General features: G+C 43.0%; 1 long non-coding RNA gene across 1 annotated transcript; it reads right to left on the bottom strand.

Moving 5' to 3' along the window:
• Positions 1-203: 203 nt before the first annotated feature.
• LOC307207580 lies at positions 204-9,297 on the bottom strand. Its single transcript, XR_013834741.1, has 3 exons — positions 9,141-9,297; positions 8,616-8,806; positions 204-585 (listed from the first exon to the last, which is right to left on the bottom strand). It is a non-coding gene; the product is annotated as an uncharacterized lncRNA (long non-coding RNA).
• Positions 9,298-24,545: the final 15,248 nt, after the last annotated feature.

The raw sequence follows: 24,545 nt of genomic DNA on the forward strand, positions 1-24,545 counted from the left end.
TTGTTGAGCTTGTTCTCATACCTTTTTCACCCACCTCAAATACGGGAACCCCAGAGTTGGAAGGGACTCAGGGCATCATGCATACTGTTCCCCGAAACCTGCATCAATATTCACTCTGGTTTGATGGGATTCTCTTCCTCCTAGCTGGGCCAACTCAAAGTAGTGAGAGAAGACGGACGCAGACACGCTGGAGCATGTCAGCTCCTTACATTTCGAGAGCATGTATCAAAGCACTTTGCAAATTTGAAGTAATTAAGCCTCATTAGCTCAAGGACAGTCATTACCATTCACTCATAATTCTTCAAGCCATTGTGTGACTCTGACAGCAACGAGGCAATGAAAAACCATTAGAGGCAAATAATATGAACCAAATGCAGCCAGGGTACGTCTTGTTCTGGTCTCTCTGTTTTCCTATCCATGCCCACTTTGGACCCTCCAGGCCACTGTAGGCATCACTCACCTGTTCCAAATCTCACACTACCTTCCAAGAGAAACTGCAGAATAGCTAAGTGGCTTCTGTGGTTAGCACACAGTGGTGAATTGACCAAAGCTGAGCACAATAACAACTCTCCCCTCCTGTGGTTTCTGTGAGAAGAGATGGTGAGAGCAGGCCAATGGCCCGCCTAGTCCAGCATCCTGTTCTCACAGTGGTTGATCGGATGTCCCCGTGAGAGGCCAAAAAGCAGGATTCAAGCACAAGAGCAATATCCCCTTCTCCACAACAGTGAGAGGAAGAAAGGCTCAATTTGCAGATGGCAAATGTTTGCTCTTAAAAATAGCCCCAGGCCTCAGAGGACTAAGCCAGCCAGGGGTCCCCACCAGGGACCAGCTGCTGCTTTTTCCCCTTTTTTGTTTGAGTTTATAACTTCATTCTAACCTGCCCTGCCTCAGACAAGCTCTGCACATGCTTGATTGGCAGGAGTTGGTTTTGACAGAATTGAGAATCACATGCACTGGAACTCCATTCCCTAGACAAAATTCTAGATCAAGATGACTGTCATCTTAGCCACTGATTCTAGAAGGCTTGACATCTAAAAGTTGAAGGGGACACAGGGATTATTAATCGATCAATACTTTTAAAAAATAATATTTATTACCTTTTCCAACAGTTTAAACACTACAAAGAACAAAAACCATACAATACAACACAATACAATACAAAAAAAACCAACTATACATTACACTAACAAAACAAAACAAACACAATTTAAAACACATCAAATAATTTCAATCTCTTATCTTTCATTCCCTTATTTCCGTGACCTCCTCACACCTCCTTTTTTGTATTCCACTTCTATTAATTGTTTCAGCAATTCCTTTCCATCTTCCTCTATTTTTAATCCTATAATTATCTTAACACATTCTAACCTTATTTTCCCTTTAATACTCTATTAATCTATTTGTCCTTAATTCCTTATAACATTTCTACTGAAGCCATATAACTTCATTCCAACATTTTTCTAACATTCATTAATTTTACAGTATTTCCGTAAATAGTCTTTAAACTTTTTCCAGTCTTCTTCCACCGACTCTTCTCCCTGGTCTCGGATTCTGCCAGTCATTTCCGCCAATTCCATGTAGTCCATCAACTTCATCTGCCATTCTTCCCGGGTGGGTAGATCTTGCGTCTTCCAATATTTTGCAATGAGTATTCTTGCTGCTATTGTTGCATACATAAAAAATGTTCTATCCTTCTTTGGCACCAGTTGGCCAACCATGCCCAGGAGAAAGGCCTCTGGTTTCTTCAGGAAGGTATATTTAAATACCTTTTTCATTTCATTATAAATCATCTCCCAGAATGTCTTAATCCTTGGGCATGTCCACCAAAGGTGAAAGAATGTACCTTCAGTCTTGTTACATTTCCAACATTTATTATCGGGCAAATGGTAAATTTTTGCAAGCTTGACTGGTGTCATGTACCACCTGTAAATCATTTTCATTAAGTTTTCTCTTAGGGCATTACATGCCGTAAATTTCATACCTGTGGTCCATAACTGTTCCCAGTCAGCCATCATTATGTTATGTCCAACATCATGTGCCCATTTAATCATAACTGATTTCACCATTTCATCCTGAGTGTTCCATCTCAGCAACAAGTTATACATTCTTGACAAATGCTTAGTTTTTGGATCAAACAATTCTGTTTCCAATTTTGATTTTTCCACCTGGAAGCCAACTTTTTTGTCCGAATTGTATGCCTCCATTATTTGGTAATAATGAAGCCAATCTCGCACTTTATTTTTCAATTTTTCAAAGCTCTGCAATTTTTTTCTGTCTCCATCTTGTTCCAAAATTTCCCAATATTTCGGCCATTTGGCCTCCATATTGAGTTTTTTCTGTGCCTTCGCTTCCATTGGTGACAACCATCTTGGGGTTTTCTTTTCTAACAAATCCTTATATCTTATCCAAACATTAAACAATGCTTTTCTAACAATATGATTTTTAAATGCTTTGTGTGCTTTTACCTTATCATACCACAAATATGCATGCCAACCAAATACATTATTAAAACCTTCCAAATCCAACACGTCAGTGTTTTCAAGAAGCAGCCATTCTCTCAGCCAGCAAAAAGCAGCTGATTCATAATATAGTTCTAGGTCTGGCAGGGCAAATCCACCTCTTTCTTTAGCACCAGTTAATATCTTAAATTTTATTCGAGGCTTCTTGCCCTGCCAAACAAATCTGGAAATATCTTTCTGCCACTTCTTGAAACAATCCATCTTATCCAAAATTTGCAATGTTTGAAACAAAAACAACGTCCTTGGCAGCACATTCATTTTTATCACAGCAATTCGGCCTAACAATGATAACTTCAAGTTTGTCCATATTTCTAAATCCTTTTTCACTTCAGTCCAACATTTTTCATAATTATCCTTAAATAAACTCACATTTTTGGCTGTCATATTTACCCCTAAATATTTCACTTTCTTAACCAATGTTAATCCTGTCTCCTCCTGAAACTTTTCTCTCTCATTCACAGTTAAATTTTTCTCTAAAACCTTAGTTTTCATCTTGTTCAACTTAAAACCTGCTACCTGTCCAAATTCTTGAATCAGTTCCAATACGCTTTTAGTACTAGATTCTGGCTCCTGTAAAGTTTGTACTGTTTAACTCCCACTTGTATACCTTTAACCTCTTGGTGCTTTCTAATCATATTTAACAAAACCTCAAGGACTGATATAAAGAGCAATGGAGAGATTGGGCAACCTTGTCGTGTCCTTTTCTAAATCTTGAATTCTTCTGTCACCACATTGTTCACAATTAGTTTTGCCTTTTGTTCTGAGTAAATTTCACCTATACCATTTTCAAAACCTTGGCCTACCCCCATCCCCTGTAGGTTCTTCTTCATAAAACTCCATGAGATGTTGTCAAAGGCTTTCTCTTCATCCACAAATATCAAAACTGCCTTGGTATTGATATTCACTTGTAATTTTTCTAGAATATTAATTATATTCCTCATGTTGTCAGACAAATGTCTGCCCGGGAGAAAGCCTGCTTGGTCTTTATGAATTTCTTCTACTAGAACCTTTTTTAATCTTTTAGCCAAAATGTCTGCAAAAATTTTGTAATCCACATTAAGCAGCGATATGGGGCGGTAGTTCTTAAGCTGTGTCTTTTCAGTCTCTGTTTTTTGTATAAGTGTAATGTAAGCTTCCTTCCACAACTCTGGTGCCTTTCTCCCTTCCAAGATTTCGTTACAGACTTCCTTCAATGGTTGTATTAACCATTCTCTCAAAGATCTGTAGTATCTTGAAGTCAAACCATCTGGTCCTGGAGATTTACCTAATTGCATATTCTGGATGGCCCCTTCCACCTCCTGATCCGTTATTTTATAATTCAACATTAGCTGTTTTTCCTGAGAAATTTTATGTAGTCCATTTATTTTCAGAAATTGATCAATGTCCATTTCTTTCTGCTTCTCCTGTGTATAAAGTTGTTTAAAATATCTCTGAAAACACTTCCTAATCTCCACTGGGTTCTGTATATTCTTTCCTTCCACTTCCAAATTCGTAATAGTATTTAGTTTTTGTCTTTTTTTCATTTGCCAGGCCAATAATTTTCCACACTTATTTGCCGATTCAAATGTCTTTTGCCTCATCTGTTTGATCTTCCATTCTATTTCCTGATTCGTCAGCTTTGTATATTGTACTTGGTATAACTTTATCTCTTTCGGAATCTCCTGTGACTTTGGTTTTGCTCTCAGTTTCTTCTCTCCTTCCTCTATTTTTCCCAGGATTTTATCCTTTTTTTCATTCTGAATTCTCTTCTTAATTGCATTCTGTTGTATTAGGAATCCCCTCATAACCGCTTTGCTTGTGTCCCAAATTACTCTTTTTTCCACTGTAGTATTCTTATTTATTTCAAAATAATCTCTTAGAGTTTTTTGGGCTTCTTGGTCACCTCTTCATTCCTAAACAAGGTATCGTTCATCCTCCATCTAAAGGAACCAGTTGGCATCAATTTCATTTCCATCTTCACAGCATTATGGTCAGAACAGGTTTGGGGGCAGATCTCCACTTTGCTGATCTTTGGAACCAATCCCCTAGTTACCCAAATTTGATCAATTCTTGTCCATGTCATTTTAGCCTCAGAGAAGAAAGTTCCCTCTCTTCCCATCGGGTTCATCACTCTCCAAATATCAACTAAATCCATATTATCAGTCATGTCAAAGAAAGTTTTAGGTAGTCTACCATCTTTATTGACTACCTGTCTCTGTGCCTTGTCCATATTTGTAGACACCACTCCATTCATATCTCCCATCAAAATCATGTTATAGTCCAAATAATCCATCAAAGTCTCATGTAGCTTCTTAAAGAACTCCGATTTACCTTCATTTGGTGCGTAAATACCTACAATTAGGAATTTCTCTCCTTGTGATTGAATTTCAATTGCAATAAATCTTCCTTGGTCATCTTTAAATATGAATTTTGGTGATAGGCTCTCCTTTGCATAGAGGACCACTCCTCTTTTTTTAACTTTATCTGATGAAATAAATTTTTGGCCCAATCTTTTATTACTCAATATCTTCCTATGTAGCCTTATCACATGTGTTTCTTGTAAACAAATCAAGTCCAAATGTTCTTTTTTCAATAAATGACTCTCCGCCTTTTTCCCGGGGAATTCAGTCCATTAACATCCCAGCTCAAAACCTGCAATGCCATCATGTATTTACGTTGATATTCTCCCAACTGCACCCAGTGCTTGCTCTTCTTCTGTTGGTGGTAATGGTGGCACGTTCACTGGGAAATCCAGTCCAAAGGATAATGTTGATATATCCAATATTCCCCTATTTGGTGATCCTCTATCCAATGCTCTTTGCTCTGGTCCTCTATCTGGTGATTTTCTATCCGTTGCTCTTGACTCTTTTCCAAGTCCTTTCTGCAGATCTTCTTCATATTTATCCAAAAACTTTACTTTATCTTCTACTGATCTTATTTTTATTTTCCTTCCTTTGAAGCTGAAAGATAGATCTTGGGGAAACTCCCACCTAAAGATAATTTTGTTCCTTCTCAGCAGGGCAACCAGATCTCTGTAGTTAGACCTTAGATCCAAAAGATATTTCGGGACGTCTTTAAAAATTTCCACTCTTGACCATTGTACTTCTAGGTTCTTCTGATAATGCCAGCCCAAAATTCTCTCTCTCTCTTCTTTCGTTCGAAGGGTAATCAAGCAATCTCTTATTCTATTCTTCTCTTTTTTCCCTCCTCTTCCAAGTCTAAAGGCCCTCACAATTCTAAACTCTTCTTGGCCCAAGTCCAAGTCCCAAAAGTCAGCAAGTTCCTGTGTGCGAAAATCTGTCAAACTTTCCTTCTCAAATTCAGGTAGGGCTCTGATCCTCTGATTCGTCTGTTTTTCTTTAAGTTCAATCATAGCAAGTGTCAACTTACGTTCCTCAAGTTGCCTCTGTAGGGCTGGGACTCTCTCTGCCTCAAGTTCTGTTACTTTACATTCAGCAGCAACAGCTTTCTCCCTGGCTTCTTCCGCAGTCTGCCTTATCAAAATAGATTCCTGTATCAATTTCTGGATAGCTTCTGTGTTGATAGTCACCTTTTGTCCCAGATTATTTATACTTTCTGTATTTAAGTCAATTTTAGTAGTTGCAGCATCCACTTGCACCCTTATCGCGTCTATTTTCTTGTTAAGCTGTTCCAATGAATCATTTATCTTACTTAACGCAATCGCCAAGGCTTCTTCTGTCGACATTCCTCTTGATTTTGAGTGAACTGATATGGAAGCAGCCGCAGAAGGAGCAGGGAGACCTGGTGTTGAGCCTCTCCTAGGTTGCTGCAAAGTCCTCCCAGACCTTAATGTTTTTTCTGCGGTTTGCTGGTCTGTTTTTTCCTTTCCACTTGCCATAACACTTAAAAATTCAAGGTCAGTCCCAGAGTCTCACAGTTTTTTATCTTGCAGCTGGAAATTCCCCTAGCCCAGCTCAAAAAAACAACCAATTTCAGAAGCTTCCACTAGGGGGAAACAGTTTCTATTTATATTAATCAATATATCAATCAATAGTGTCCTCTTTCAAGCACAGTTCAAGAAATCCAAAGTTAGTATCAACTTTCAGTTACTTTTACTCCTTTTTAAAAACAACCGGAGACAGTAGAAACAATGTATTTCTCTTGTAGCCAACTGTCAATAAACGTTCTAAGCGCTGTCAGTGTATAATCCAAAAGATGTCAGTCCTGCTAGCAGCCCGTTTCCAGGATCCGAGCGGCGGTATTTTAACACTCTTCACTCTCTCCTGCAGGCATATTTAGTCCACAACTTCCCCCCCTCTTCTCCTGCCTCCAAGGGGGGGATTTAGTGTTCTTTACAGATGGAAATTCAGTCTTTTGCAATAGGCTTTCCAAGACTTCAGCTTGCAGCCTCATTGCTTCAGTCTATTTACAAAAGGGGAAGGCGGACTTCCTGTATTGAACCTCCCTGTTATGATGCCAAATTAAACTTTTAAAAATCCAGTTCTCCCGCCTCAGCTCTACTCACGGGTAGTTACTTTAAAGCCAAATTGTCCACAGGAAAAAGTCAGCGCTCTCCGGCAACAGCTATGCAGCTTCGCTCCGTGGAAGAAGCAGTCGACTCGAAGCACCGCGCCGCTCTCCTCACATCGCTCCGGACCCCCAAAACCGGGTTTCCCCGCGAGTAAGGGAGGCGCAAAAAATGCCCGCCAAATCCCACGCTCACAGGCTTCTCCTGCCTGTGATTTTTTGCGGGTCTCCACCTTCGCCGTGGCGGCCAGACCCAATTCCCACGGGGCAAATTCCTCCCGATCAGAGGAATTCCGCCATTACCGGAGGCACCAACCCGGAAGTATTAATCGATCAATACCAAGTAGTCGAACCCTTCCAACTGTTCCCTTATGCAAGAAGCACCTCAGTTTTCTTTTATTTTCTCATTGAATCCCTAATATGTGACGAGCTACCTTGTTATGAATAAGAAATATACAAACCTTGTGTTTTCCAAGTTCTTAAGTCTGTCTGTAAAAACTGGTTCCTTCACAGAAAAGTAGCCACTTGCCTCATCACAGTCTGGATTTGGCCCTCCTAGTGGATGCTCCTAGTAGCTTTGCAAACCTCACTTTTACAGAATTTCTCATATATATATATATATATATATATATTCTAAATTACATTTCAAAATATTCATTTAAACAACCTTAAATCAATGACTGCCCTTCTTCTCTTTCCATGGTTCATTTTGGAAACTATATATATTTTAGATGAACTATATATATTACTATATATTTTACATGAACTAAACCATTCATTAATCCATTGTTACATCCATCAAAACTTATTTACACCGTTGAATTAATGTCAATGCTAACAGCGTTTTTAAACGAACACAATTTTTACCCATATATTCAGTAAACATTTTCCAGTCTTCTTTAAACATGCATTCTTCTTGTTCTCTTATTCTATATGTTAAGTCTGCAAGCTGCGGGTATTCCAACAGTTTAAGTTGCCATTCTTCTTTGGTTGGGACCTTGCTCATTTTCCATTTGGGGGCTAACAGTAGTAGCGTACATAGTCTTTTTTGACACCTGGGAATTTCCATCTGAATTATCCCCAACAAAAAGGACTCTGTTTTTGTTTGTTTTTGGAAATGTACTTTTAAACATTTTTTCCCAATTCATTGTATATCATTTCCTGCTTTTACAGATTTTCACCCTGCCATCCACCACAGCTTCCAGCCCATCTCTGTAAACTTAAAGGAATAAGCTGACACCATGAAATTTGGCACAAGGACCCAATAGCTCACCCAATACCTATCTAGTCCAGTTCTTTGTTCCATAACACACCATAGGTAATATGCACATACTTAGCACTTTAGCTTTCAAATATAAGGAGATATTTTTATTGTTCAACATAAAGCTGAGTATTCCAAAGCTGATGTTTCTATTTAAAAAAATAGAATTGTCTTTTATATTTTTTTATGATGTTTTTAATGTCTGTGTTTGTTTTTGGGCTTAAAATATTGTAAGTTGGTTTCAGCTGCCGTGGGAAAAAGCAACTAATAATTTTAATCAATCATCATCATCATAACTAAAAATCACAATGATTTTAATGGAATAGAATTAAAGTATGGAAAAGGTCCAGTTTACTTCCAGTACATACCCGAGCAAGTGGTTCTCCAGGAGCTATCCTTGGTGCTAAAACAACCAAGCCATATTTACTGCTTTGCTCTGTGGTCTCATCCACAGGATGAGAACAGGACACCTCTGGCCAGCTTGTGAAATTTTAACATGGGGTCTGAAATGCATGCCATGCTGATCTCTGCACATCAAGCTGTCTACTTCAAGCAACAGCTACAAGAGAAGGGTAAAAAAAAAAGGCTGCAAAGTGTGTGCTGCTTTATTGGATTTGTTCCAGCAGAACATAAGAGTCACGCAGGATTAGAATAAAGGTTCAACCTGATCCAGCACTCTATTTTCCACCATGGCCAACCATGTGATGCTCACAGTAGGGTAGAATTCCTCCCTTTGCTTCTCCCTCTACAAAACTGCTGTAGCTCTACAGAAACTCCTTAGTTTGGGATTACTATGTACTGTCCTGATCACCTTGGCTCACAAAGGATATTGTATAGTCAGAAAAGGTTCAGAAGAGGGCATCCAAAATATTAAAGGGGATGGAGTGACTCACCTGTGAGGAAAGGTTATGGAGTCGAGAACTTCATTGTTTAAAGAAAATTCAAGTAAGAGGTAGCAGGATGGAAGTTTATAAAATTATGCATGGAATGGAGAAGGTGAGTAGAGAAAATCTTTTTCTCCTCTTGTAACAGAAGAACCATGGACATCCAACAAAGCTAAATGTAATAATAATAATAATAATAATAATTTTTATTTATATCCCGCCCTCCCCGGCCGAAGCCGGGCTCAGGGCGGCTAACAACAATAAAACAGTACAAAAGTACAACACAAACAACACTCTAAAATCATTCATTATAAAATTAATTCCAATCAAGCCACTGGCAACCATTGGGCCAGAGCTCCGTGAAGATTGCCAGGGGAGGGAGTCAGGCTCTGCCCTGGCCAAAGGCCTGGTGGAATAGCTCTGTCTTGCAGGCCCTGCGGAAAGATGTCAAGTCCCGCAGGGCCCTAGTCTCTTGTGACAGAGTGTTCCACCAGATCGGAGCCACAGCCGAAAAAGCCCTGGCTCTAGTTGAGGCCAGCCTAACCTCCCTGTGGCCCAGGACCTCCAAGATGTTTTTATTTGAAGACCATAAGTTTCTCTGTGGGACATACCAGGAGAGGCGGTCCCGTAGGTATGAGGGTCCTAGACCGTATAGGGCTTTAAAGGTTAAAACCAGAACCTTAAACCTGATCCTGTACTCCACTGGGAGCCAGTGCAGCTGGTATAGCACCGGGTGAATGTGATCTCGCAGTGAAGGACCCGTAAGGAGTCTCGCTGCAGCATTCTGCACCCGCTGGAGTTTCTGAGTCAGTCTCAAGGGCAGCCCCACGTAGAGCGAGTTACAATAATCCAGTCTGGAGGTGACCGTCATGTGGATCACAGTGGCTAGGTCAGGGCGAGAGAGGTAAGGAGCCAACTGCTTAGCTTGGCAGGGATGGAAAAATGCCGCCTTTGTTATAGCTGCAATCTGCGCCTCCATGGAAAGGGAGGTGTCGAAGATTACACCCAAACTCTTAACGGACGGTGCTGGCACTAATTGCACCCCTGCAAGAGATGGGAGTTGCCCCCCCAATCCCATATCATCCCGTCACAGCCACAGGACCTCTGTCTTCGAAGGATTTAGCTTCAACCGGCTCCCACGTAACCATCCAGCCACAGCTTCCAAACATCTGGTCAGTGTGTCTGGGGCCGAGTCAGGATGGCCATCCATCAACAGATAGCATACTGATGGCAACCCAGCCCAAAACTCCGGACAAGCTGGGTGAGGGGGTGCATAAAGATGTTGAAAAGCATCGGGGAGAGTATCGCACCCTGAGGTACTCCACACACCAAGGATGGCGCGATGACAATTCCCCCCCAAGCGCCACTCTCTGTCCCCGACCAGAGAGAAACGAGCGCAGCTATTGAAGGACTGTGCCCTGGATCCCCACGTCAGCAAGGCGGTGGTCCAGGAGTTCGTGATCGACCATGTCAAAAGCTGCTGACAGATCTAGAAGAACCAGCAGCCCCGACCCGCCTCGATCCAGCTGTCTACGAGGATCATCTGTTAGGGCAACCAGAGCCGTCTCGGTCCCATGACCAGCGCGGAAGCTGGACTGGAATGGATCCAGAGCCGATGTTTCATCCAGAAACCTACCAAGCTGTTCAGCAACCGCTCTCTCAGTCACCTTACCCAGGAATGGAAGATTCGAAACCGGGCGGTAATTGGATAGATCTAAGGGATCTAATGATGTTTTCTTTAAGAGCGGCCGCACCACTGCCTCCTTCAGTTCCCCTGGGAATGTCCCCGTGCCAAGGGACAAATTGATGATATCCCCCAGGAGGGCCCGCACCTCGTCTGGACATGCTCTAATCAGCCAAGACGGGCACGGGTTGAGAGGACAGGTGGTGGGCTTTCCAGCTCAGAGGAGTTTGTCCACATCGGCTGGGGATATCCAGTCGAAGTGGTCCAATACTGGACCCGAGGACAGTCAAGGGGCCTCCAGTTCCTTTATTGTATCCAAATTGGCAGGGAGGTCATGGCGGAGCAACAAGACCTTCTCCGCAAAAAATCTCGCAAATGCCTCACAGCTGTGTGTCAAATTGTTATTTAAATTTGGCTGTCCCTCAAGGGACATTAAAGACCTGATTATACTAAATAATTATACTAAATTATACTAATTATACTAAATAATTGCGCTGGGCGAGAGCTAGCGGATGCAATGGAGGCCGAGAAGTAAGACTTCTTAGCAGCCTTCACCGCCATCTCGTAGGTTTTCATAAAAGCCCTATAAGATGTTCTTGAGGCTCCGTCACAGGCACCCCGCCATACTCGCTCTAGCCATCTGAGGTCCCGCTTCATTTTCCGGAGCTCCTTGGTGAACCAGGGAGCCCGGTTTCTGCAGGGTCACAGAAGGCGCTTAGGTGTGATCTCGATGGCTGCCAGGAGCTGGATATTCCAGCCCTCAACAAGCTCAGTCAATGAGTTGCCAGGGGGAGCAAGGTCCCGCAAGGCTTGGCGGAATCTATCAGGGTCCATCAGCCTCTGAGGGCGAGCCCAAATCGGCTCGCCACCTAAGCAGGGTGGGGGTGGAAAGTCAGTCCTGGCTTTCAGAACGTAGTGATCAGACCATGGCACCTTCATCGAAGGAGACATGATCACATCTATACCTATGCCAAAGATCAAATCCAGCGTGTGGCCTGCTTGATGTGTGGGGCCCGAAACAAACTGGGAGAGCCCTAGTGTCACCATGGAAGACACCAGGTCCAGAGCCTGTGAGGAGGGAGTGTCATCAGCATGGATGTTGAAGTCCCCCAATACCAATAGGTTAGGGAACTCCAAGGCCCAGCTGGCCACCGCCTCCAATAGGCCTGACAGGGTGGCTGCTGGTGCGCTAGGTGGCCGGTACACCAGCCAGACAGCCAAGCTCTCCTCAGAGCCCCACACTAGGCCAACACATTCAATGCCGGGGATCGATGGCGATGGTAGAGCCCTGAAAGAACAATCTTCCCAGATTAATAATGCCACCCCTCCCCCCCGGCCCACAGTCCATGACTGGTGGAGGACGGAGAAACCCGGGGGCACCATCTCTCGTAAGGTAACAGTTTCCCCTTCGCGCACCCAGGTCTCTGTCACACAAGCCAGGTTGACCCCCTGCGAGGTAAAGAAATCTTGCAGGGTGGCGGTTTTGTTGCCTATAGACCTGGCATTGCACAGCACCAGTGACGGAGGTGAGTAATCCTTGCTCACCCTACCCTCATCCCTCGGGATGAGGCGCAGATTGAAAGGGGTACGAGCATATCCATATCTCGATCCCCTAAATGTAGGAAGATTCAGGACAGATAAAAGAAAGTTATCCACACAGCAACTATGGAGGCAGTGATGGCCACCAATGTGGATATATTTAAAAAACGTTTAGATGAATTCATGACACAAAGGACGCTCAATGGCTGCTAGCCTTGATGGCTCAGCTCTGCCTTCAAAGTCTGTGGCAAAATGCTGCTAGATACCAGTTGCTGGAAACCCAAGGATGGGAGAAGACTGTTATTGCATTTGAATCCTGCTCGCTGGTTTCCCACAGTCATCTGGCTGGGCTCTGTAAAAAGAGGATGTCAGAGTAGATGGGCAGCTGGTGTGTTAATGAAGTGCACGTTATGATTTAAAACAATGAATAATCTGTACAGATTTAAATTATTTATCCTGATTTTGCAAGTGATGAAAAAGAGGGCAAGCAGCTTGCATCCCACCATTTGGGCATTTTTCAAATCTCTCTCTCTGGCTTCTGATATTTAGCGAGCTGCTTACAATATCGTATTTCCAGTCAAAAGTAAAAGAAATCCTCAGGCAAGTGAAATTCTGTTCTGCCATCCACTTCCCCGCTCCCAGCCAAAACAAAGTCTTGTTTAAAGAATTAGCAGTTGAGGTGCCATTGTTGATTTTAACAATGTGCAAATTGTAAAAGAGGCTGTTTTACCTATTCATTGGGGGGCTGAAATAATTTTTTTTAGTGTTGCTCCCCAGATTGATGTACAGTGCCTTCCTAATACCACAAACTGCCAAGAGTGGTGAAAATCCTAGTTGCTGATAATAATGGCAAAATTAGCTATATAGATGTGCATTTTGTTTAGATCCGGCTAGCTCAGTGACTGCCAAAAGTCTTCCTATTCATATGTAGGGTGATCAAGGGCCCTTACTTGCTAGATCATCACCTTGCCGTGGTGAGTGGGCTTTCATGTTCCTATGAGCAGATAGGAATCTACCAATCGTCGTGATACTCATGCCATCGGAATAGAGCCTTACTGCAAAGACTGTGTCATGGTCAGCACACAGTGATCTACACACATAAAACAAATTCACGCACAGGCATCTTTCAAAAACCCATCCCAAACCCCCCAAAGTCCCATGGTGATTGGCAACGGTAATGCGGGCAGGACCATGAAATCTGGAAGCCCCTAGTCATAAACCGGCACATGGGCGGTGAATACAGATTCAGTTGTTCTGACTCAAGGAATGAGGTAGTTGAACAGCTTGATAGCTGTACCCATGACTGAGCAGCCCTTTTTAGGATACACTCTGCTCACCCTGAAAAGGGGGAGGGGCTAGAAAAGGTGCCCTAGTCTGCCCCCCATTTTTCTTGACTGGGTTACCACACCCAGTGGGGTCACCACCCAGCAGTCATAAAAGACAATTGAACTTTTGAACATGGAATATAGAGACTTTGTTGGATAACACAGATACTGAGCATCCTGAACTCAGGACAGCCATCATTGCAAAAGAATTGTGACGTTTTAATATTGATATTACAGTGCTTCGAGAAACTCAAAGAGCAGAAAAGGGACAACTGAAGGAAGAAAATGGAGGCTACACTTTCTTCTGGAAAGCTCTACCTGAACAAAAACATTGAATAAATGGAGTAGGCTAAGAGGCAGCAACTGGCCCAAGCTCCTCTAGGGAACTTCATATTAGAGTGAGGATTTGAATCCTGCACTCCAAGTCGTAGTTTGGCACTCTAACCACTACACCACACTTCTTCACCCTAAGGTCCCATGGTGGCTATACATTAAAATACAATATTTAAACAAACAACTTGAAACACCCTGCAATCATAAAAATAAAGTGGGCCTTAAAAACACACATATTGGAAGGAAGTGTTTCTCTCAATTTATCAGTGCCAGCTTTTATAGGCAAGAAGTGGTTTAGAGCTCTGTCTCTCCTTGTTTCCAGCCAAAAAAAATGAGCAGGCTTTATAAAAAAAAACCCAAAGTAATCTTTCTGTTTATATTTGAAATACTCAAGGGTTTAGGGTTTGTTTTGCTTTTGGTATGTTCTGGCACGCGTATTGCTCTATCCCTTGTGAACTAACTATTTTTTTACAAGAGTGTCATTTTAAATTATGTTTTACTAAGAACATAAGAAGAGCCTTCTGGATCAGGCAAGTGCCCCATCTAGTCTAGCATCCTGATCTCGCAGTGGCCAACCAGATGCCTGTGGGAAACCAGCAAGCAGGAATCAAGCACAAGAGCCCTCTCCTCACCCACAGTTTCCAGTGACGGATTCAGAAGCACTGCTGCCTCCAACCATAGAGAAAGGCCATAGCCATCCTGACTAGTAGCCATCAATAGCCCTCTTTTCCATTAATTTGTCTACTCCTGCTTTAAAGCCATCCAAATTGGTGGCCATCCTAGCTTCCCATGGAAGTAAGTTTCATAGTAAATTTTTATTTGTTTGTTTGTTTGTTTGTTTGTTTATTATTTCTACCCCACCCATCTGGCTGGGTTTCCCTAGCCACTCTGGGTGGCTTTCAACAGAACATTAAAAACAGAATAAAACTTCAAACATTAAAAACTTCCCTAAAAAGGGACTGCCTTCAGATGTCTTCTAAAAATCAGATAGTTGTTTATTTCCTTGGCATCTGATGGGAGAGTGTTCCACAGGGCAGGTGTCACTAGTGAGAAGGTCCTCTGCCTGGTTCCCTGTAACCTCACTTCTCGCAGGGAGGGAACCGCCAGAAGGCCCTCAGAGCTGGACCTCAGTGTCTGGGCTGAACGATGGGGGTGGAGATGCTCCTTCAGGTATACTGGATGCAGGTGATGGGAGAAAGGCAGGACACTCCAAATGCTGAATACATCTAAATATAACTTTAAAGCAGGATATTAATTCATTAAATTAAATAAGTGCATTTGTATTGTTATGGATTTTCTGGGGACAGACTAGATGATACCAGTTCTGCTCGTCTCACAGGCTCTCTGCTAGGGAGTCTGACGTGCTAAAATAGATGGTTTTTCTCAAGCTAAAAGGCTTGACCATCAAGACCAGGGGTCAGCAAACATTTTCAGCAGGGGGCCAGTCCACTGTCCCTCAGACCTTGTGGGGGGCTGGACTATATTTTGAAGGGAAAAAATGAAAGAATTCCTATGCCCCACAAATAACCCAGAGATGTGTTTTAAATAAAAATACACATTCTACTCATGTAAAAACACACTGATTCCTGGGCCATCTGTAGGCCAGATTGAGAAGGTGATTGGGCCAGATCTGGCCCCTGGGCCTTAGTTTGCCTACCCATGATCAAGACCCTGAACCTCCACAGGGCAGCCATATCTTATTTTAGCAAATGTTTCCATCTGCCTGACCCCTGTAATACATTCCACATAAAAAAGCTAATTGCGGGTTGGTGTTGCATGCACCCAGCATTACCTGCTTCACGGAGGCCTGTTACTTTCAAGACCCTGCGGCTGATTTGGGGCAAGTTGTGCAGTGTTTGCTGGTCCAGTTTGGAGGTTCAGCTACTCCAAGCCGCATATTCATTGACTTTTGGGGGGCTCTGTGCATCGGTGAATGCACTGGAGGCTTGGCGATTTCACCTCATGCAGGCTTGGGTATTAAGAATATTACAGTGGTACCTCGGGTTACATACACTTCAGGTTACATACACTTCAGGTTACAGACTACGCTAACCCAGAAATAGTACCTCAGGTTAAGAACTTTGCTTCAGGATGAGAACAGAAATCCTGCTCTGGTGGCGCGGCAGCAGTGGGAGTTCCCATTAAATAAAGTGGTGCTTCAGGTTAAGAACAGTTTCAGGTTAAGAACGGACCTCCGGAACGAATTAAGTACTTAACCCGAGGTACCACTGTACATTCTGCAGGGATTGTTTAAAAATTAGAATTCATTCTCCCAAGACAGATCAGTCACACCAAGGCACCATCCTGACCTTAGCCCCTTCGCCTCACAACAGCCCTTGCCCAGTCTGTGAATCCATAGGTTCTTGAAAGTGAGGCCTGATATAGGCATCCCACTCTTGAGTCACGTGAATGCCAGCCATCTGTCCAGGCGCCAGTTTACTTCTGTATTGAGGAAGGTCATCTCAGCATGTGGGGGCAACCCGAGGCCTTTCTCTGGGCACTCCTTCCGCATCAGGGTTACCACATCCGCTGCGGCCTGGGGCTTGGATCCAGACCGCATCAAGGCAATGGGCAGCTGGCACTCTAAGGCTTACAAAGGTTACATCTGCCCTGGTCAGCTTCCACTTACAGATTCCTCTTCATTTTCCAGATATTTCCAGCAAGCACGTTTGGATCATCGGCCACAGTATTGTCCACTGGGCAGCGGCAAATCATTGGGACAAACACCTGGAGCATCCACTCAAGTGTCCACTTATACTGAATGGGTCAGTGAGGGATGCTTTGGAATGTTCTCCTGCCACAGTTACAATGAGCGATCACGGCTCATGGCCCCCCAGATGCCCTGCTGGTTCATCTGGATGAGAATGACCCGGTGGCCCAAAAGAGTATCAACCTAATCAAGTCATTGATCAAAGACATTCGAATAATTTGGACAATATGTCCTAATACTACCATTCTTTGGTTGGAGCTTCTTCCCTGTTTGCTCTGGAAAGGGGGTTTGCAGCCTTCAGGTCCAATTATGACATTGCAAAAATCAACAGGGCAATTCGTAATGCAACTCTGCGTTTTGGTGGCCGGGTGATCAAGCATTTGGACATTAAACCCATTAAGCTCAAAGCTTTTAGACGTGACGGTGTACACCTGACCCCATTGGGGAATGAGCATTGGTTGTGCGATGTGAAACAGGGCCTTGAGAGCTGGTTGGGAGACTTTTGAGGCTTTTTGGTTTCAGCTGTAGGTAGTCTTGGTGACGAGACAGCAATTTTGCTGTCTCGGGTGGCAGTTTTAGGCCTTGGGCAGAAGCCTTTAGTCCTACAAGGGGCAGTGATATCAGAGTCCCCTTTCAAGGGTTAGTGAGGAGAGTCTCTGTCCACAAGCACACAATGTTGGGCCACAGGATTCCCCTCGGCAATGTGGAAAAGGGGGCCAGCTGTGTAAATGCACATTTTGCAGTGTTCCCATATTCCTGACTGATCCTGTCTTGCCTCAGACCCCAACACGGGACTGAGAGGGATACATGCCCAGTGCCTAAGCCAAAGTTTCCTACATCTGAAATTCAATGAAGTTGTGGCCAATTAATCCCAAAGTATGTTGTCTGTGTTTTCCTTGATTGAGGCCTAGCTCCCGGGGGGTGGGGCACATCTGGGCATGCAATGAAACACTCTTTTAGGGAGTCAGGGTGCAACAAATTCATTGGACTAGATCAGACTTCTCATTCTGGAGCACCATAGCTTCTGTAGTATCAGAATAATCTCCATCAGTGGCGTGAAGGTCCTGTATTCTACTTAGAATAGCAAAGCCACTTAGCAAACCGCAAATCCAAGCCATGTCACAGAAGTTCATAGCTTTGCATTTCCAGCTCACACTTCATTAATTTGATGGAATGAATTAAAGTGTTCTAGTTACACTAATTAAATTATTGCTCTTGGTACACTTAAAATATTATTTTTGCATATTGCTTATTCATATCCAGATTATAATGGAAACACAGAACAAACAAAAATACATTTAAAAATTATGAGAAATGCCAGAAGACAATTAACATTGTTGTTTTCTGTTCAGACAAATTGACCCAGAAGTTAGTGAGCAGCCAAGAGAGGGAGGAGGCAAGGGAATGTGAATCCAAGGAAATGTGGGGCCAGGCTGAAGGTGGTGGGATATCTGGAGGACCTGCAAAAGCCTCCAAGGGCTGGCATGGATCTCCCAGTAGCCAGCAGGTTGCTGTTCTCAAAGCATCCTCTTGCCCCAGTACATCTGAAGCTGACTTGTTAGAAGCAGCTGCAATTTAGTTTTTGTAGATGTAGATGGCCTTAAACATGCGGGAGATGGTTTCCTGAGATCTCTGCATCAAGCCCTTTCTCTCTCTCTCTCTCTCTTTTTAAACATATCATTCCCAACAATCATTTAACATATTTTATTATCTTATACAATGTTTTGGACTTCCATCTGCCACATCTGAAGATTTTTCAATCTTTATCACTTTATCTACATTTCTTAATTTTTCTATTACTTTTAATCGTCCTTAACTAATAATTCTCTTCATAGTCTTCATTGCAATATTTCGCACAGTCCTCCTTACAAAATTTCTTGCAGTCCTACTAGCGTAATCTGTTTATTACAATTGCTTTTCAAATAGTTCAAATATTTACTCCAGTCCTCCAAGCCCTTTTTATATCAGCACCTGTAAGAAATCTGACTACCATTTCCAGAACTAGCTGCTGATTCTTTGTTTGCTGTTTTCTGACTGGTTTGGAAAAGTGTTTGTGTTTTTGTGATTTTGGATTTTGTGTTTCAACATCTAGCTGTTAGCTGTTGATGTTTAAGTAAATAAATATATGCTTGCTCATGTAGTTTTTTGTTCTTTTGCTTTGTGTTTCCACATCCTTATTGCAACTTACCGTAATTCATTTGTTTTGTTTTTCAAGCCCTTCAGATCAACATAGTCACAACTAACCTTAATCACATCAGTCTCCCCTCAAGGCCTTTGTTATGTGCCATCCCAATCTCTGAGCAGCGAGAGACTCCAGGGGTCCCAAGCACTTACCCAGTTTCCTTGGAATGCAGAGAATGTGGTATCTTTAGGATATATGGTTTTAGTTGCACACATATATATAACCTGAGCCTAAGATGGAGGCACTCACAGCATTAGCACCCCAACAGATCAGGGGTGCCATATCGCCCTCAGGATTGTGGGTGCCCACCGCCGCAACGCAGTTGTGCAATGTCACATGCGCACACTTACACATAGTGCGTGTGACATCACACATTCTACGTGCAGGTGTATGTTTGTGAGGTCGCATGTCCACATTGTTGCTGCCAGCAGCGGCTCGTCCTCCTCCTCTCTGTAGCCAGCAAGATATTCTTTTCCATGGGAGCAACTTGGACTCAGAGTTGGAGAGACTCTGCCTCTGCGTCCGAGCTCTACTCTCAAGAAAAGGGTGCCTTGCTTGCTGGCTGCAGAGGACAGAGCTGAATTGCTTCTCTCTCAGAGGCAGCACTGCTGCTGCCTGCTGGCTTTTCTCATGTGCCCAGCCTCCACAATTATATTATTGTGGGTGCCCAGGCAGCCACGTCAGTTGGCTCCTATGCAACAGATCATGCTTCTCCATTAGTCACAGTTTTAGATCCAGCACAGAGCAAGAAGGTCTCTGTGTCTCCGGCTTCCAGCCTGCTTCCAGCTCAGCTCACACACATCACACTAGTTCTCCCAAATAAATAGCAGCTAAGTGACAAGGGTGGAGGAAAGGCCCACCCATTAGCCTTGGGATACTGATGAGGACATCTAACTGGCCAGCTACTATCATTGCCCCCCAAAGAAAATTGTTCTACTCCTCTTGTCAGATTCTAATCTCACTCAGTACAGGATCCAGAGAACTGGAAGGGACTCAGGGCATCAACCAGACTAACACCCACCCATCCCCTCAAATCTAGAAGAGTACTATTATCTAGCCTCACTGTTTTATTGTCAAGGGGAAAGTGTATGAAGGGTTTCAGAAATTTGGAGACAACAAACAGTGTTAAGTTGTGGGTGAACATATCAGATGACACAGCGATTCTTCAAAGCTCTTGTTTATTCAGAAGCCAGAACAGAACTGAACAGCAACAGCTCAGCCGGCCTGCTTTTATAGGCAGCCGGCTGTCAACATTGTAACAACAACAACCCATGGTTTCCTGCCTAAAGTAACTGACGTGGACCTGAGCGAAAACTATATACATGATACTCCTGGTGGCCAGGGTGAGAACTTCAATACATAACAAACAGAATATTGGCAATTTGCCCTCCATGAAAAGATACCTGACAAACTACTAGTATCTAAAGGGCAGAGTTCAAATGACACCCCCCCTACACACACACAGACACACGGAGACCATTTTAAACACATCCAACTGACATGCAATTGCTGATGCGCAGATTGTTTTGGACCCAGAAGAAGGCAGAACGGGGGTGGAATGGGGGTGCGGGCACACTTATATGTGCTCTGTCAATGAACATGAGGGCCAGGAAAGGCCTACATACACACACAATTATATTTCCTTTACAAATATTGAGGCACATGGTCACTCAATGTCACTAGTTTACGCAAAGGTCTAGTTCATTTAAGACTACAAAGGTAAAGGTAAAGGGACCCCTGACCATTAGGTCCAGTCGCGGATGACTCTGGGGTTGCGGCACTCGATATAGAACCTTTATTTTCAGTAATGATGGAACTCACAGGACAGGTGGAGAACATTTTTGTTTCTATATACCTTTATTATTTGTAAAGATAAATCTTTGTATGAGTTTTACTATCCCTTTTTATTGCTTTAGCATCCTTTTGGAGCTGTGCCGTATATCTTTGTACTTTTGTCCTTCCAGGCTGTGATGCTTTATTGTTTAAATTTCTGATTATTTATTTTCTTTCTTTTTGTGATGTTTGCACCCTTTTTTTACTGGTTTGTTAATTTTTAATTTTTTTTAAAAAGACTATTTACTCAGGGCAAAAGCTGCTCTCTCATTTTTAGTTTCACATTCACTCTTTCCCACCAAAGACTCATTTTCTTGGCTGATGTTCAATGCTCTTTTTGAGAAAAGGAAGACAAGGGAATTATGTGTTCATTCAGTGACATCTTGACATTTAGTGCTAACTAGGCAGCTCTCTCTATGTCATTGCCACTATCCATAGCAACCTTATATTTGAATATACACACAGAGATAGCTACCAAGCTGCAGAATATACAAGCTTTTTAGGTACCATTCCTATAGTTCTTTTCTGCCATACAATGTTGTAAGGAGCTTGATCAGCTGTTGGAGGAACAGATTTTCAAATCCCAGATAATTCATCCTCAATGTTATGTACTGAAGCTCTCACCCTGGGCCAGCAGGGGGATACTGTAGATAGTTATGCAAATAAGGGATCGAAAGTGACGTTCAGTGATTGGATGGTTTTAGAAAGTTGTTACAGTTACGCTGTACTGGAGCTCTATATAAGCAGACTGACTGAACCCTTCAGTTCAGTTCTGTTCTGGCCTGTGAATAAACAAGAGCTGTTTGAAGAATCGCTGTGTCGTCTGATATGTTCACCCACAACTTAACACTCAAGTCAAAAAAAACACACCTCCCAACCCCCCCCCCCATATATATTATTTTCTAAAATTCCAAATGCATTGTCAGGGAACTGCCATCAGGGCCGGAGGGAGAGAGCGGGCGCTGGAGGGGTTCCAGAGAGCGTCCCGGGATGGGGAGAGGCAGCCCATCTTCTGGGGAAGAGAATCAGCGTCGCACCAGTGGAGAAGGGGGGCAGATGGGGGAATTGGCGAGGCGGTCCCATGACTCCTTGCCAGGGACCAGCGGGGAGAGTAAGGGTCCTCCGCTGCCTACACCCTCCTTGCGCAGAAGGCTTCCGCGCAGGGAGAGTAGGAGGAGACTAGGCATCAAAGAGCTTCTTTGCTGGAAGAAGTTCAAGAAACGCCCACTGATGGATTCTGCCAGTGATTGAGACAGCCACGGGTGAGTGGCTGTCCGGACAGAAAAGGTTCACTCAGGCAACCAAGCCAGGCATTGCACCGGTTTACGCACAAGCAACCCCTAGAATCATTACATGCATTTTGAGCATTGAAAGCAGGAGAGAATAACATCATTAATAACTTCTTTAATGTTTGACTTGCAAAACAGTAATAATTCACAACTATGGTTTTTTGTGGGCGGGAGGGGAGAGATTAAGCATTACACACTCATAAGAACATAAGAAGAGCTTGCTGGATCAGGTCAATGACCCATCTAGTCCAACATCCTATTCTTACAGTGGACAACCAGAAAAACCCACAAGCAGGATCCCACCAATTGGTATTTGGAAGCATCACTGCCTCCAGCCAGAGAGGCAGAGCATAGCCATCATGGCCAGCAACCTTCCATGGCCCTTTCCTCCTCCATGAATTTGTCTAATCCTCTTTCTAAGCCATCCAAGTTGGTAGCCATCACTGCCTCCTGTGGAAGTGAGTTCCACAGGGTAACTAGCTCCTTTGGGCTCTGTTCTTACATGCATTTGCACATGATGCAGTTATACCCTCAAAGGCTTATTAAACACCAAGAAGTCTGAGTCCAACAAATAAAACTTCAGCTCACTTTCTTAGCTGACAGCATATTTCAAAATCTCTTTTTCTTCTCCTTATTCATGGAAATCCCTTGTTAAGTTCCGTACTTTGGTGTTCATAGAGAGGGAATCTCTGTTTAGCACTGCGTGAAGAAGGGCTTTTCTTATATCTGTCCTGAATCTCCCCACATTCAGCTTCATGAGATGCCCTGTTATAAGAGGGAGAGGGTAAAAATTTCTGTGTCTACTTTCTCCAGGCCATGCATCATTTTATAAACTTCTGTCATGTCTCCTCTTCATCTTTTCTCTAAACGGAAGCGTCCCAAATGCTGCAACCTCTCTTCATTGGGGAATTTTAGTTTAGAGGAAATATCTGAAATACTTAGCATAGTTTAGAAACTGTAGCCTGAAATCTTAACTTCACAAATAAGCACCTCAAAGCCCAGTATTATTAATAGAATTTGAAAAGGATGATCTTCTGCTCTTGTTACACTATCAGTTGCTGCACACATGCAGCTCAGAACTACATTAGCAATATTGACTTACCTTAAGCTTGTGATCTACAAAGATCCCTGTATTGCTGTCAAGTCAGGTGTCCCCCAACCTATATTTGTAACTTGGTGTGGGAAAGGCAAGTACCAAATGTCAACAGATGACATTTTTACATACACGTTTTCAGGTCAAGGAATGCAGTTATGGGACTGTATGTCCCTTCTGCAAGATGGTGGTAAGGTTTTTGCACAACACAGCCTCTGACTCTGCCTGTTTCTTGACTGCTTTCGATTCCTTCATGGTGCAGCGTATGAAAATAAAGATGAGTCAGTCTAGAAATGAACCGACATGTGAAAAGGAAGAAGCTTGTGCATATAGCTCCATTTGTAACAAAATAAAAAATAAATTCAGTTTGTAATTATTGTCTGAATAAATTGTACTTTTAAAATGCCAGGCCTGATAATTCTATGGTAATCATATTATACATAATGCATTTTATGTCCTTAAAGTAGCAAAATGACTTTTGATATGTAAAGAGGACTTAAAAAAAAAAAAGAATATTGCATTTTCCCCAAAACAATTTCATTTCCTCCCAAAGAAAATGTTAATGGGTGGGGTAGGGGGTTAAAACAAGGTTTTCCCCATAGCTACAAATGTTGCATCTCTACTTATACTCCAATCTTTATTTCATGAGATACTATTACAGCTAAGAATAGAAATGCAGCATGAAAAGCAAAACCACACTACAAGAGACAGCTAGAGTTGCCACCTTTGTTCTTGCAAACTACAAGATAGGACGGGAGGGGGGCTTGAGATTACTCCCCCACCACCATCTGGTGCTGAAATTACTTCAAAGCAATTCATTACAATCCATTGTAGCTTAACAGGAGGACACCTCTGGACTGTCTCTCTCTCTCTCTCTCTCTCTCTCTCACACACACACACACACACACACACACATGCATGTACACACACACACACACACACACACACCTGTAAATCTGTCTGTGCTTTGCTACCCTGAGCTAAGTACATTACCTTTCACACACCCTTCACACACATGCAGTATTATACAGGCAAAGTTGCATGACACAACCATTTTGTTGCATTCACACAGGATTTGCTTGTGAAAGCATACAAATGCTCATAACAAGATGAGACTGCACCATCCTACTGTCAACGCGCAGGAACAGATTTTTTGCAGAGAGTCAGGAATGCTTGGTTCACGGCACAGGTTTGCATGCCATTATTCAAAATTGTGCATGCATTGAAGACGTTATACATATTTCATTAAGAGCTGCATAAAACTTGTGCAAGAGAGTCAGGCTCTGGAGCCCCTTCCAACCAGTGGAGCCCGGTAATTTGTACCAGCTCTCACACCCCCACAACCGTCAGTCCCAGTTATTACGGGAAATGTCAAAGTTTCAGAACATGGTTGGATCTCATGCTTCAGGATGAGCAAGGAGGATGA

This window comes from Podarcis cretensis (genome assembly GCF_951804945.1).
Source record: "Podarcis cretensis genome assembly, chromosome: Z".
NCBI classification, from domain to species: Eukaryota; Metazoa; Chordata; class Lepidosauria; order Squamata; family Lacertidae; genus Podarcis; species Podarcis cretensis.